General features: G+C 33.6%; 1 protein-coding gene across 1 annotated transcript in view; it reads left to right on the top strand.

Moving 5' to 3' along the window:
* Positions 1 to 310: 310 nt before the first annotated feature.
* MGAT4C (MGAT4 family member C) overlaps positions 311 to 16,205 on the top strand; it is a 45,799-nt gene continuing 29,904 nt past the window's right edge. The window contains exon 1 of the mRNA XM_055342005.1: positions 311 to 355. The gene's annotated coding sequence lies outside the window, so the exon portion shown is untranslated. The remainder of the gene's footprint in view (positions 356 to 16,205) is intronic.

The following is a 16,205-nucleotide window of genomic DNA, read 5'->3' as shown; positions in this document are numbered from 1 at the left end:
AGTAATATGGACTGAAGTTACTTCCAAAAGGCAAATAATCCTGTGCTGAAGTGGAATACTATAAAATATATCTAAATTATTTACTACCACAAAAAAGTCAATGGTAATGTTAAAAGATATATATATATTATACATATATATATATATATACCTTTATATTATATAATATATGCTTCAAACATTTGACTATGAACATAATGCAACTGCATGGGAAATAACAAATTGTCTAGAATATTTTTTATTTTACTTTTAATAATAATAAACTAAAAGATTGTATTAGTAATACTGGACTTTCTTTTTTCCAGTGTATCAACATTTTCTGTACAGGACAGATTATGACAGCTTCTTTCTTAAGGTGAGATTGGCTATCTGTCATTCACAGTAGAATTCAGAGGAAATACAAATTGTTTATATATTATCAAAGGTATTTCATAAAATCAAATTGTTTTGGGGTAACTAGTCATGCCCAAATTGAAGATATTTGTTCATTAATTTTATGTAAGCAATTTCTGTTTTTTTCAGTACTGCTACTTTCACTGCAAAGTCTAGAGAGTGTTTATTGGAAATTTCTGAATTTATCAAAGCATTAATGTGATGTTTTGATTTAAACTTGAAAATATATTATTGCTAGAAGAAAAACCAGATCATAGAACAAAATTAAAATACACTAATATAACTAAGATATCTTCCAGAGTGTGCATACACACATGCATGCACACACACAGGCATGTTAGTATCTTTAACTCCCTCCCAACATACAAGTATATTAGAATATTTTAATTCTCGTGAGCCATTCAGATTTTTGTGTTAGTGTTGAACATATTTCTGCTCTATTATTCTAAAGTTGAAATTATTATTGTATTATAAACTAATATTATGTCAGATTTACTCACATATTAATTGCTTATTTTTCACCATTCCTTCTTATCAGAACTTCCATCTTATCTCTCTGCTTGAAGAATATTCTTTAAATTTTCCTTTAGTGGATGCTATTTCTTTTCTTTTTTTTTTTTTGACTGAAAGTATTTGTATTTTGTTCTCATTCTAGAAAATTAATATCCCTGGACTGTGAATCTAGATTGTCAGTAATTTTTCTGACACCATTTAAGACTTTATTCCATTTTTTTCTGGATTCTATTTATTAATGGAAAGTCAACTGTCTACCTCATTGCTATACCGTGTGTGTAATTTGCTATTTTACCTTGGCTGCTTTTAAAATCTTCTCTTGATCTTTGGTGGTCGCTGAAGCTAGTTATGATGTGTCTAGGAACAGGGTATTTTTAAAACACATTTTGTTTATTTATTTGAAAGAAAGAAAGAGAGTGAAAAAGAGAGCGAGCAGGAGTGAGGGGACAGAGGGGCAAAAGGTCAAGCAGACTTCCCACTGAGTGGGGATCCCAATTCGGGGCATGATACCAGGACCCTGAGATCATGACCTGAGCCCAAGTCTGACATTTAACCAACTGAGCCACTCAGGCACCCCAGTACATTTTTTTTATATATCACACTTTAGATTTCTTGGCCTTCATGAATCTGAGGATAGATATTTTTCAGCAATTCTGGAGCTACTCAGTCATTATCTCCTTTAATGGAACCTCTTCCTTTTTTCTCTTATCTCCTTTAATGGAACCTCTTCCTTTTTTCTCTATCCTTTATGTCCCTTGTTTTTCAAATCATTTCATAGTTTCTCAATGCCACTTCTTTAAATCTATATCCGATTCATTGCATTAACCTGCGTGCGTGACTCATTTTAAATTAATCTCTTTTTATACTTTTAATTTTTATAACCTTTGTGTTAATAAATTCCATTAGAGTGTTTTACAGATTTAATAATCTCTTCTTTCCTTTTCTAATGTTCCAGCCAAACTTCTAATTTTGTGATTCTGATTGTACTCCTGTTGTGTCTGCTTGTTTTCACATATGAAATCCTATTTTACTTAGGTGTTTTTGTTTTTGAGTATGATCTCACACATGTGGAATATTGTCGATGGGAATTCTTTAAGGCTAGATTTGGAATTCTGTTCTTAAAGTATTGGCTTTTATCAATCTCCGGCAGGGGGCAAGGAGGCTCTCAACCCAGGGCCACCTTTAAGCTAAATGCTCTGCCTTAGGCTTTTAATCCAACAAATAGCATGGATTCACATGTCAGATCTATGATGAGGACTAACTTGTTATGAATTCTTTTTCTTTCCTCTTCAGACAGCACTAAGGACAAGATTTCCTTTCAGAATCACTTTCTTTATGAGTTTTATTTCTCATTTTATGGGGAGAAGGGTTTTGATTATGCTTTCTACTTTGCTCCTCATGAAGCAGTCAAAAGGGAAGCGCAAGGTTTCTAAGAATTGCGGGAAGTTTTCATATTGAAAGCTGGCTTTGGAAATTACTTGTCAGGGTTTCTGATTTAATCTTTATATTAGTCTCTGCAGATATATATTTTTTCATGTTAGATCAAAGATTCTTAAGAAGTATATACATATGTGTTTATATGTAATTTTATTTTAATTATCTTTTCATCAGAAGTTTTCTCTGACTGTAGACTTGAAGCAGAAAATCAAGTGTTGTGGTTTTATAAAGATGCTAATATTTAATTGTTTAGACTCTGCAGAGTGTAAATGTGATATTTAGCAGAAAAAAAAACCTGCTAAAACTTTGATTCAAACTAATTTCCTACCTTGTTTTCAACCTTTCCCTTACATAATTCCAATATGCTTCTGTTATTTCTTTCTCTTTTCTGAAGCAAGGACTTCATCACATTAATCTTGCTAAATTATTAAGCCCTGTCAGCAGAGAAAATGAGTATGGTTTTTGTTTGATTCTGCTTTTGTAGAAAATAAAAAAGCATAATTTGTGTCCCTCTTCTAATCTTTTAGACTCTTCAAACACACAATATTAATTTTATAGCCTTTGAGATTCTTGTAATTATCATTAATGCTAACTGTTTCGCCAAGTGGACAATTCATAAGATGCCCATTCTGACTCTCTAATGAAGTTACCTATATGGTAGTTGGAAATAGAGCTAAAAATGGCAGTCCATGTACACAAGTCTTTTCTTCTCTTATTCACATGAAAGATGTGTGTTTAAGCAACTGTTGGTGACACTTTCTGATGTAAACATTTCAAAAATTTCTGCTTACTACCTTTGGGGACTGGCTCTTTCACACTGATTTAAATCAGGCAGATTTATTTGTAGAAAATAACATGATGTTATGTGTTTTTTTAAAATAAGATCCTTTTTCTTTACTTTAAACTATAACCACATGCTATTTTCTTGTTTGTTTGTTTGTTTGTTTCAGAAAAGATGTGAAAATGCTGTTATTAAAACATTCAGTTTATAACAGGCTGTCTTTTGAGAGAGGGAGGAAGAGATTTTCAAATGAAATTTTCATCAGTACTGAGTTCATTTTCATAAGCTTTTTAGTTTTCAATTTTTGTTTTTAAAATGCTGTCCAGTAACAATTAGAATTCACAGTAATTTGTGTTTTCCCAAATATTTGTAATATATGTCGTTCATTTTTCCTTTTGATAAATTGAGGGGTAGGGCTCCTTAATTACACTTGTGCTTTCTGGATTTCCACTACTTCAGCTTCCTATGGTTAAGCCAAAGAGTTCATAACAAAGTACAAAGCAGAAGAAGCTATGCTATTCAAATAGAGTGGGATTAGTCAGCTTCATGTGAACTTCCTCCCAAGTTCAGGAACACCTTAAGCAGATTTGGATTTTAGTGAGTTGCCATGCGCTGTAGTATGAAATATCAGCCCACAGAAAAATTGAGCCCTTCATAATTCTTTCATCACAGCAGATACGTAATCCCATATTAACTGTTATTTCTGATAAACATGGACACCTTAGGAGCTGAATAGTCATCTTTTTGCTTTTGATTTTATTTTACACACAATATTAGATAGTGAGACATTGTCAGTTCAAAATATCTTAATTTTGATCTTAGTATAATAAAATTTATGAGCAACTTCACCTTTCCTAGTGCATCATTATCACAACTCCAGTAGGATTCTTCAACCTTCAACCTCAAACTAAATTAGAAAAAACCTTATGGATGCTCTCTTAGTTAAAATTCTCAGGGTCATTGTTTCCATGTTCCATAGAAATTATTGCTTTGTATAGAATCAGGAAGAAAATATTTGTTTACAGGTTAAATCAATCAATGTTGATCAATATTTTTGCATGTGTATTGGAAAAGGAGTAAACCTATCTTGCAAGTATAAAATAATAAGGCACAGAATAACTCAGTATTACTAAAAATGATGAAAGCATGTCCCTGGTTGTATAGATTTCAAAACTTTATAACTACACAATATGCTAGAGGAAATATGTCATAAGGGACAAAAAATAGTGATTTTTACTTGAAGTATAACTTGTATTCTCATTATGGAGAAATGTCACAGATATAAAAAAGGTGACCTATTCTGTGTGGCCTGTGCACCTCTAGCAAGCCAGGGTGGGCCTGTACTGTGGCAATAAAGATTCCAGGACAGAGAATTGAAGCATGAAGGGCCTATTGAGTTCTAAGCTTAGAATTCCACACCATCAATTCTAGAGCATTTCTTTGGCCAAAACGTATGAAGAAGTCAACCGGCATTCTTGTGTGGGAAACAGATTCCACCTCCTAATGGGAATCATTACAAATTCATATTACAGAGGGGGTACATACAAGGGAGAGTGAAAAATTTGTGACATTTTGTCAGCCTGTCAACCATAGCATCCTAGACTCCCAACAAAAACATAAGGTAAAAGTAATCATTTCCTAACTTTCAATTGATTTAACTCTGTCACATATCCTACAGAATTCTGTAAGGACATATTTAGAAGTAATAGTGCTGCAACCGAAAATTCACTGGTGTTTTTGGCTTTACCCTGCAAATGCTTAGGTACAACCAGTATCTCAGGCATAAGAAACCTAACAGATGGATTCATACTAAATGAAATATATAGTACACCGAAATTAAGGAAAACTTCACTTATTTCTTAACTTATAATAATTTCTTAATCTATATATGCATATATATACATGTATATATATATATATATATGCATAATCAGCAAAATATCTTGCTATAGCTAAGTAATACTAACCATACCATGGGTATGCCATCAAAAATTCACTTTTGCAGAGATCAAAAGTAACCAAAATACCAAAATTTGAGCACATTTATTCCTTATAGGCAAATATAGATATCAGAATATTTTTCTCTGGTTATCAAAATACAAAATAAGAGGTTAGATGAGTAAAGATCTAATGACATTAAACCAAGAAAGACATATCTGAGTATTGTTTTTTCTAACGAGATGGAAAATGCTTAAAGTGTGTATACTATATCTTTCTCCACCTCAAAGATAACCATACCATTATAGATAAAAATACCAATTTTTTTTCAACTTGAACTCCGTTCCTGGATCAGATGCTGTATACTTAGCTGTCTAAAATCATAGAGGTAATATAAATGAGTGATTAGTTCAGTATTAAAATACTAACAAAATGGGGGAGGGGAGATCGCGTGAAACTGGAGAACCTTCCCATCTAAATGGAATTAGCAACTATTAGGTCTAGCCCATTGTTGTCATGTGGAAATGAAAGCTCATTATTACTGTACACTCTAATTTAAAAATAAATCTAGATATTTATCTAAATGTTTTTTCTCATATTGCATAGACTGAGTCAATTCTGTTGGAACCTAGATTCTCCCTTAATTGGCTGTTGTTGTGAAACCTACATCATCTGAGCATTGCAGATATTGCCATGAAGCTCTTGGTTTTTGCCCTTGTTTCAATTGATATGTTGCTTTGTATTGAGGTTATATATATTGATATTAATGTATGAATATTGATATTCATACATATTCATAATCTAGTCTTACTCTTTAAAAATTTATTCAGTCTTTTGCTCTTATGCATTAAAGTTCAGGAACACCTAAGCAGATTTAACTCAAATAAATAAAACTGTAAAAGGTTAGCAAAAAGCAGAGAGAGAAAAATGGGAGAGAAACAGAAATAACTATTTATATACATTTCATGCAGTCATTCTTGCTTACCATTTCACTCGGACTACCCCACTGTGAACCTGAGAATGAAATGGGAGATGTAAGTCACTATTCCCTCAGTAATTATTAGTTCCTATGTATGAACATCTTGCCAAACAGGTGTGATTCTAGAGATTAGAATGCATGTATTTCATGCATGATGCCTTAACTCCAAAAGATTACTTTCGGACCTCAATAGAAAAAGAACAATTGTTTATAGCACAGGGAGAACCATTGACTATGGTGAATCAAATGCTAGAGTATCAATCATAAGTGTGGCATGGAAGGTCTGCTTGTCCCATTTTGGATTATCCATGTCTTATGCCTTAGTTGGTGACTTTGAATTTAATGGCTAACACGAAATACCATGATTTTAGACTCTAAGGATATTTTAATCCTTTCCAATGTGTTATATTGACAGGGAACATCAGTCTAGTCTTTGTCCAATCAATAATAAGTTAAATCAGTCACTTGGACTCTCTAGTATTGATTTTTTATTTTGCATAAACTTATGGTTGGACTAATAATCTTCACATTTCTTTGTAGCTTGAATATACGGATTATCAGTTTGATTTTTAGTATCATTTTTTCATAATTTAATAAAAAATCAAGTATGCTTTGAACCCAAGTAAATGATAAACATTTTCTCCCAGATTATAATGTAACTAGTATTCTATTAGAAAGCAACTCAGAAACATGTATCAATTTTTAGTCTTTCCTCTTCAACTTTTTTTTAAAAATAAGCATCCCACGCTTTGTACATAGTAGATTTCTCAACACGTGTTTTTTGGTCATTGATAACAGCAAACTTTTCCATTTAATGCACTTTATCTATGTAGTACAATTTGTAGAGGTAGTCAAATCCACAAATGTCAACATATATCATAAGCCTCAGCATGTAAACACATAGCCAAGTAAAGATCTCTGCCATAGACTGTCATCTTTTGTATTCCACAATCATACTGATTTCAACCTCTGTGTCAATCTACAGACACATGTCTTAGCCCATTGTGCAATAACAAAATAAACAGACTGGAAAGCTCATAAATAACAGACATTTATTTCTCACAGTTCCAGAGGCTGAAAGTCCAAGATCAGATGAGGATCTTTTTCAGGGTTTCAAACTTCAGCTCATATCTTTCCATGGTGGAAGGAACGAGCCAGGTCTCTGCAGGTATCTTTCATAAAGGCTCCAATCCCATTCATGAGGACCCCAGTTTCATTACCTAATCACTTCCCCAAAACCCTCATATTATCCTCATATTATCAATTTGGGCATTAGATTTTCACCATATAAGTTTGGGGGAGACACAAATATCCAGGCCACAACACATAAATTTCATACAAATGGTTCACACACGCTTTTTCTTCTCACTAATTAGTCCTGGATTTCAAAATGTACAAACCTAGGGACGTCTGGGTGGCTCAATAGTTAAGCATCTGCCTTCAGTTCAGGGCATGATCCTGGAGTCCCAGGATCTAATCCCACAATGGGCTTCCTGCATGGAGCCTGCTTCTCCCTCTGCCTGTGTCTCTGCCTCTTTCTCTCTCTCTCTCTCTCTCTCTCTCTCTCTCTGTGTGTGTGTGTGTGTGTGTGTGTCCCTCATGAATAAATAAATAAGTAGAATCTTAAAAAAAAAAAAGTGTGGTTATTTTTGTTAAATGATTGTTTCTAAACTGTTCATCCAAATACAGTTATATGCAATTAAAATTAACCCCTAGACATGTTCTATGCTGTAATCATTAGGCATTTACAGTTCTTTTTGATGTTAATGAGACTTACACACATTCATCAATGAACAAAAGGAAAACTCTGAGCCAGAATCAAATTGCAATACAGCTACTTTATAAAGTTCCTTATTAGGTGTAAATAAGTATTACTGCTGATATCATGGGCAATAGTTTTAAATTAGATAAGTGGCTCCTTCCTCTCTGAAGAAAATGAATCCAAAGAAACAATAAATTAATTAATAATCTTCAAGAAATATTTCAGCAAGTTCTCCCTTCCCCTTTTTTCTTGGTACTCAGCATCTTGAGTAAAACAGAAAATGTGATTGCCACAAAAGCAGAAAGGAAATTTTGTGTTCTCACATAGTAAAAGACTCCACTGGTTTTACCAGTCCAGATCTCTGTGCAAGTAGTTAAATAGCAGTTTGTCTGTTTTTAAATAGACTATTTACAAAGCGTACTAAAATCATATTGTATCAGCCACATTTCCATTATAACTCTCATGTGATAGCAGATCCACCCCCACACTCTGAATTGACTATGCACTAACTTGGGGTACTCTTTTCTTTCCCACGACTCACCCTACTTTTTAACTCTGTCTCTTTTGACCTGATATTGACATTTGCCTTCAACTATGACAAGGCCTGATAGGGCTGGAGACCTGAGGATTAAGACTTTGCCTAAAATTACACAGCCATCAGTGGAAAATCCAGAATGCAAATGTAGATGTAACTGGCTCCCAAATTATCTCTTTCAAGTAGATGCAGGAGGAGATTTGGAGTTGCGTTTGAAGGATAAATAGAGGTTAATCAAGAAAGCAAGGAGAAAGTAATTGCAGGCAATGTAAACAATAATAACAAAGGTATATGTGGTAAAGTGAATGGCATAATTTGGGAAGCAAGTAGACCCTTTAACTCTCAGATTGGTCTTGGAATGGAACCCTGACAAATAGAATGGAAATGTAGGCTATAGCCAAGTTGTAATACACCCAACACAGAATGACAAGAAGCTATGTCATTGAAAGTTTTCAAATAGGTAAACAGAATTGTAATAAATCTTTAGAAAAATAATGCTAATAACAGTATGGAAGATGAGCTGTAGGAATGAGTGGTTTGGGCAGAGCAATTAAGTAAAACCCTGTAGCTACAAACAAGGGCTTCTGAGTCCAATCATCCTGTTGTGCCAATCTATTCTGGAGTAATTTCAAAAATGAAATATGAAATTTCACAAAGGACATACCTCTGTGCCTGGCAAATAATGACCCTCCAAAAATATTTATTGTTGTTAGGTTATTTTGGAAATAAGTATTCATTTGTTCCTTTCACAAACATTTGTTGAAAGCTTACTATGTGCAAGGATCTCTTCCAGAAACAAAGGATACTGCAGTGAACAAAACAGATCAAACCCTTGCTCTATAGAGTTTACATTCCCTTGAGGGAGGAAATGAGTCAGAAAAGAAAAACAAAACAAAACAAAACAAAAAAAAGTCAGGGACATTCCTGAGATAGAATTGACAGAAACTGATTACATCCTTCCTGTGGGATGGTATGCCTCATAAGTGAGGACAACAGGAAGAGTTAGGAATGATGCTGAGATTTTTACCTCGGGCATTGTCTTGTCATTAGCTGAAATAAGAAAAATAGACCCAAGAACACACGTGGGCAGCGTTGAGAAAAGGAGCAGGAAACGAATTTGATTTAGAACATGCCAAACTATAGATGTCTATACGTCCACGTAGAGATGATGGGCTCCGGAAATCAGTTTCTCTGGCGGTATGCTGTAGTAGAGCAGAAATAAATTTGCTCTAACCCCCAGCAAAATGCTAGGGTATACTGAACATGGGCTTAACAATTTTGTTATGGAAAATAATTCATGTATATTTTGAAGAAACGAATATCTGGAACTTCATGACTAACTTGCCGTAAGATGGTAATAAAGAAATTCCCTTCTGCTTCCCATCTTTACTGTTCTCTGACTACATCGCCTCTCAGATGCAAGTAACCAACCTTGAGTGGTTTATTTAACTTGCTGAGGTAAAAGCTTCCCTTGGGTAAGAGCAGTATTGTTCTTCTTTTCTAAGAATAACTCTGCTAAGATATTATTAAGCAGAACATAAGTTGATACTTAATCAGAATTTTAAAGACTGTCCATTAAGAGACTCTAAGCTTGTTAGTGGGAAATATTATATTCATATTTGCATCCTCATGCTTTATCCAGATACACAGTAGGCACAAAAAAGTGACAAATTAATAAATGAAGAATTTTAAAAATGAATGCTATATAACACACAAGGAAATGGATACCCCAAAAACAAATTATAATTCTTCACATAATCCAATCTGAATAAAAATGCTCAACTGATCCCAAATATTTCTTCTAGAAATGCAATTTTGGTACTAAAGTTTGACTGTATTGAAAATAAGTGAGCATATCATGTAAACAGATCTTACTTTTAGAGACCTTTTTAAATATAACAAAGAACATTTTCAAATTAAATCACACAAAAACAATGATTTTAAAGTAATTATACCATACAGTAGACACCTCTTCACAAAAACATCTATTAATACAGAACAAAGTCATATACTGAAGCTTTGGATTATTCATATTGGTTTTGCAATTTTTTTTTAAAAAGTGAAAAAAAATATGTAATTTGCACTGGAACTTTGACTTTTATCCAATTGACCTATCTCCCCATGTGTTGACAAACTTCTTATTGAAATGTCCAGTTATTCCAATAAAAATAATCTTCCATAACTAATAGACCTTATTTCCCTTGTTTTCCCATTTTTGCTCTTTAGTTTCAAAAGGCATAGGCTCAAGTAAAATGGTTGCTCCATTACTAACCTATCATCAAGATTCTACTTAGAGTGATTTCACAATGTCTGCAGATTTAAGGACAAACTTATTTTTTTCATTTTAATTCATTTTTTTCTGTTCCAGATTAATCTCCAGTCTCAAAAGCATACATAATAATACTTTTGTGATATGCCATGCTAGGCTGAAATTAACCAGGAAACTCCTTTCACCCCAAATTCAGAGAAGGAAGTATGTGTTGTGGTTGAGATCCTGGGTTCTGAAATCAGCTGTCTTTGAGTTCCCTCTCTGCCTCATTTCCAGAGTGTGTATCTTATAAGAAATGAACTTGTTCCCACATGTGTGAAATGACAAAGATATTAACGGTGCCTATCTCACAAATCAGATGAATTATAGCACATAAAATTCTTAACATTGAGCCAGCACTTAGTAAAAGCTCAATATGCTGGTGGTATGTAAGTTTGGAGATTATCAGCTTTCAGCTTTTGTACCATTGTCCATTTAAAAAGATCAGGTTTTTCACTATGTGTTATCTTTAACTAGTTCAGTCTCTTAAAGGGCTAATCATCTGACTCTGACTATGTTAAATGCTGCAGACAATAATTACAAAACCGAAAACACAGCGTTTGGTACTCCAGTTTGATCAAAATTACAAAAGTGAAAGTTTGAAGCCACTACATGTAGAATGAAAATATAGATAGATGACGATGTGTAATGAGAAATCTGAGGTCATTTATACCTATAATATGGCTCTTTCCCTCTTATTTCCTTCACCAGAGCTTTTTGTTTTAATGCAATCGTCCTGCTCCCAACCCCCAGAAACTCTGCTCAGACTCAAATTCCCACCCACACTTTTGCATATAACAAAGCCAACAAATTAGCAAAATAGCTTCTTATAATTCAGAGCAATTTCTTTGAAGCCCCACTAAAGGTTTCTTAAATTTTGATTAAAGAGATGCTTTTGTCTGTGTTCTCAAATGGCAAATTCATCAATTAAAAATCCACTCAAAAATGTTGGGGAACATCTCTGAGGTATACGTTTTCCTAAGTAAAGTATATATTTTGCCTTCAATGAACCCATAGTTTATTAGGGTGAAAATTGTGTAAAGAAATAACCAAAAGAAAGAAAGAATGAATGAATGAATGAATCACAAGGATGACTAGGATGACTGGGTGGCACAGTGGCCTGCTCACAGAGTGATCCCCAGGTCCTTGGATCAAGTCCCCCCATTGGGCTCCCACATGGAACCTGCTTCTCCCTCTGCCTATGTCTCTGCCTCTCTCCCTCTCTGTGTGTCTCTCATGAATGAATAAATAAAATCTTTATAAAAAGAGAAAGAATCGCAATAGAGGGTTAAAGCTGATACGATAGAAAAGTTACACAAAGGGTCCCAAATAAAGGACTGATCACTTCTGTTTAGAAGAGGGAAAATCAGGCAATGTTTCAAAGAAGCAACAACATTTGAGCTACTGGAGGTGGGGGAGTGGGGAGTATTGAGCAAACACAGAACACGGTGTTGGCGTGGAATACTGTCAATTACTAAGACAAAAGGAGGTGACAGGAGGTTTTGATGACATGCAAAAGAATTTGAACTTTGTACCATCAGCAAATGGAATTATGGAATATCTCATGCTTGAGAATGACATGGTCAGATTTGTTTTAAGGAAAGACTGCAGATGAGTGGGACAGGGATCTGAAGGATGTAAGATATTCTTTAGAGACAGCAATTGATGGAACAGTTTTAACAACACATGTTTGATGATTCTGGACTAAATACACTTGCTTTTTTTAAGATTTTATTTATTTATTCATGAGAGACACATAGAGAGGGAGAGGCAGAGACACAGACAGAGGGAGAAGCAGGCTCCATGCAGGGAGCCCTATGTGGGACTCGATCCTGGAGCTCCAAGATCACACCCTGGGCCAAACAAAGGCAGATGCTCAACTGCCTGAGCCACCCAGACATCCCGATACACTTGCTTTTTAAGGCTGGAAAATTTAGATATCTTAGGTCAATGAAGAACCTATAAAATCAAATATTATACTGATTATAAACCATTACTAACTATATATATTTTATGTTGATGAATCATTATTGCACATATGCAATATTGTCCTAGGAAAAATGAATAAGCACAGTAAGTCTAAAACTGTTCTTTCAAAGATGAGTTTAGCAAAGTGAAGGGAAGTTTAACATTAGTCAAATCTTTGGAATATGACAATAAAAGCTTTATGGATGGCCATGAAGCAAAGAAAGATTCTAAACTGTTTTATGAGTTATAAAATACACAGTTTCAGTGTTACATGTATTCACATAAATTCCAAGTGTTCGACTAATTGTTGAAATAGATAATTTCTCATTAAACAGAATATTTTATTACTGGGCCAGCATTCTCAACAGAATAGAGAACAGTTAAAATGTGTAGTCTGTAAAGACTGTATTCTCAGTTAATGTTTTTCAGATGAATTTTATGGATAAACATCCAAAAATTCTTGACAAGAAATAGAGGATAATATATGATTTGATCTAAATAATTAATTCAAAATTAGAGTAGCCAATGGCATATAAATGAGAAACTACTGATTTTTTAAATTATAATTTTCAAAATAAAAATCTAATAAAATTATTGAAAAATACCCAAAAAAGTCTAAATATCATTAAATAATGCTTCTTGCTAGGGTATTTCAACTTAGTCACTAGCCCATGTTTTTGTTTTGTTTTTAAAGATTTATTTATGCATGAAAGACACACGGGGAGGGGGGAGGGAGAGAGAGAGAGAGAGAGAGAGAGAGAGAGAGAGAGAGGCAGAGGGAGAGGCAGGCTCCATGCAGGGAGCCTGATGTGGGACTCGATCCCAGGACTCCAGGATCATGCCCTGGGCTGAAGGCAGGCACCAAACCACTGAGCCACCCAGGGATCCCACTAGCCATGGTTTTTGAGGATATATGGAAGACAGGAGAAGTCTGCTTTTAATGCTTAATTATCAGAAGAGTCAATAGTTGGAAAAATACCTATGAAAATGCTTCCTAAGGGTCTTTCACAGCCCCTTCACTTCCTGTTTATGATGCTATATGTTCAGTTTGCTTATGAGGTGGGGCTTAGTTTCAAAGTTAAAAATCTTCCATTTCCTGAGAGTCTCCTAATAATAGTCATTATAGCTCTGTTTTTTTTTCCTATTTTTAAGAAGATGGACATATTTATTTATAATATACTGAGAACTGGTTAATAATGATTTTAAGAAACCAAATTCAATGCAGACTGAAATATGCATGTTTTCTCTGGAGATCTCCTTCTACTCAGTAAATGGCACCCATACACAAATGCATTGTTCTTACTTTAATTGGAAAGAACCCCTTTTAGTAATGTCCCTGGCTCTGGAAGAATTATAAACACACAGATTGTAGGAGCTAAGAAAGCTTATTTAACTAAGCTGTCAACAACAGTCTCTCAGATCTGCTTAAATTTATTGGGAGGCGGGAAGATCTATTTGAAATGCTGACAAGAAACACAGAACCAGTTCTAATAGTGTTACATTTAATACACAGGGCTGTATTACAAGGTTAAAGAGAGTTGGCAGTATGTATCATAAATGTAGCTACCCTTTAACCCAGCAACTTCATTTATAGGATCATATCCAAAAATTATGCACAATAGGTTACAAGAATTCTTACTGTATCACTGTAGCATATTTCGTAATAGAGAATATTTGGAAACAACTTACAGATGTATGTGTAAGGAGAGGGGCAAATAAAAGTTCAATTATTATGATTCAGCAATTTTAAATAATATAGAACTATTTTAAATAATATAGAACTATTCATACTGACATGGAAAGATTTCCAACATATGTTAGGAAACAAAAAGACCCAAAGCAATACACATAATGTGGTTCAGTAAATTTGTGTTATTTTAAGCAGATGTGTGTGTGCTGTGTCTGTGTATGTGTAGAAAAGCGCCCTAGGAAATTAAATTATGAGGGGGTCTGGTTATTTCTAGTAGGAACTTTGGTATTTGGGGGAGGGGGATAGTCACTGCTTCTATTTTTATACATTCTTGTATTACTTGTGTAATTAAACTATGAAAGCAATATAGCTTCTCTTTCTATCTCACGCCTTATGAATAAGACTTGGACACTTTATTGTAACATTCGCTTTTTTATTTTTATATTAGCAAAAACATAAGATTTCAATATATATACATGCTATCACAACCACAGAATGTATCTATAGTACTATAAGCAATATTTCTCCTAATTTATCATTCTACTTTCACTATATTAGTTTGGCAGGTGACATATATATAGATATATATATTGACATATATCTATATATAGATAGATGATATAGATATAGACATAGATATAGATATAGATATAGATGATAGATATAGATATAGATAGATATAGATAGATATAGATAGATTAGATATAGATATAGATATAGATATAGATATAGATATAGATAGATATGTCTTTGGTTTGAATCTCAACTATTATGCCACCCTGGACAGGTTTGTTAAACATACTCTAAAACCTCTTTTTTCTTGTTTAAAAAATGGATATCATAGTATCTAGTTTTTGAAGTCCTAGGGGGATTTAACACGAGAGTGCATGCAGAAAGTCATGTAGCATAGTACCTATCATATGTTTCCCTAAAATGTAGATTTTTTAGTGCTTTTCCATAGTTAATAGCCCATTTTCCTCAATAAATTATAGAATTTATGAAACAACATATGAAGATATTATTCTGTGAATTTCTCAACAATGAATATATTTGCAAAACTTTTAATTTTCTAATAACATTTTAGCTATTGAATACAGAAATATAATTATTTTAGTATAAAAGAGCTGGAGGTTAGCCTTGAAGAAACATATTTTATGTAATTCTTTCATTTTAATCGATTATCTGCACAATGCCACGAGTTGGTGTTATTTGGGGTACACATGGGAAATAATGCAAAATAGATTACAAGAATGAACATAGGAAAATTGGATTTCCCTGTTGAAATTATTAATTTCTTTCTCAAATGAGTTTTTCATTACAGATTTTCATTATGCACTCAGGCCATAGCTTCCTAATCAATAAAGTAATTCCTACCAGGGGACAATGAAAAGGAAGAGAGACTTGAAAGGTTTGTATAAAAATAATGTTTAAGGAACTGGTAATGAATCTAGATTTAAATTTATTTATTTATTTATTTTTTAAAATCACTTGATGATCTCTTTTAAGAAATCTGTAGCCATGGGGAAAAAATAAAATTTTGATTCTGTTTCCATCTGAGAGTAAACCAAATGAATTGATGTTATTCTACAACTGTTACTAATACTAGGTTTAATCTTAACCTTACAAATCCAGGAACTGAAGAAGAAATAAGCTGATATATTAGAATTTTTTTAAGATTTCTGATAACAAAGTGAGTGAATGGAATTAACACTTTGAAACACATGTTTTAAAATGTCAATTACATCATTGCTGTAAAAATCCTTATGCCACAGATACTGCCAGGCTTTCCATTTGAGCATTTAGCTATGGAAATGACTGTTTCAATTTCACCAAGGGCAGGTTATAGGATGGCAAATGATATTTGTCTTGTTATGCCTGAATTAGCACTTCTGGTCAACCTG

Source organism: Nyctereutes procyonoides, unplaced genomic scaffold (assembly GCF_905146905.1).
Source record: "Nyctereutes procyonoides isolate TBG_1078 unplaced genomic scaffold, NYPRO_anot_genome, whole genome shotgun sequence".
Classification (NCBI taxonomy): Eukaryota; Metazoa; Chordata; class Mammalia; order Carnivora; family Canidae; genus Nyctereutes; species Nyctereutes procyonoides.
This window is presented reverse-complemented; position numbering and strand designations above follow the sequence as displayed.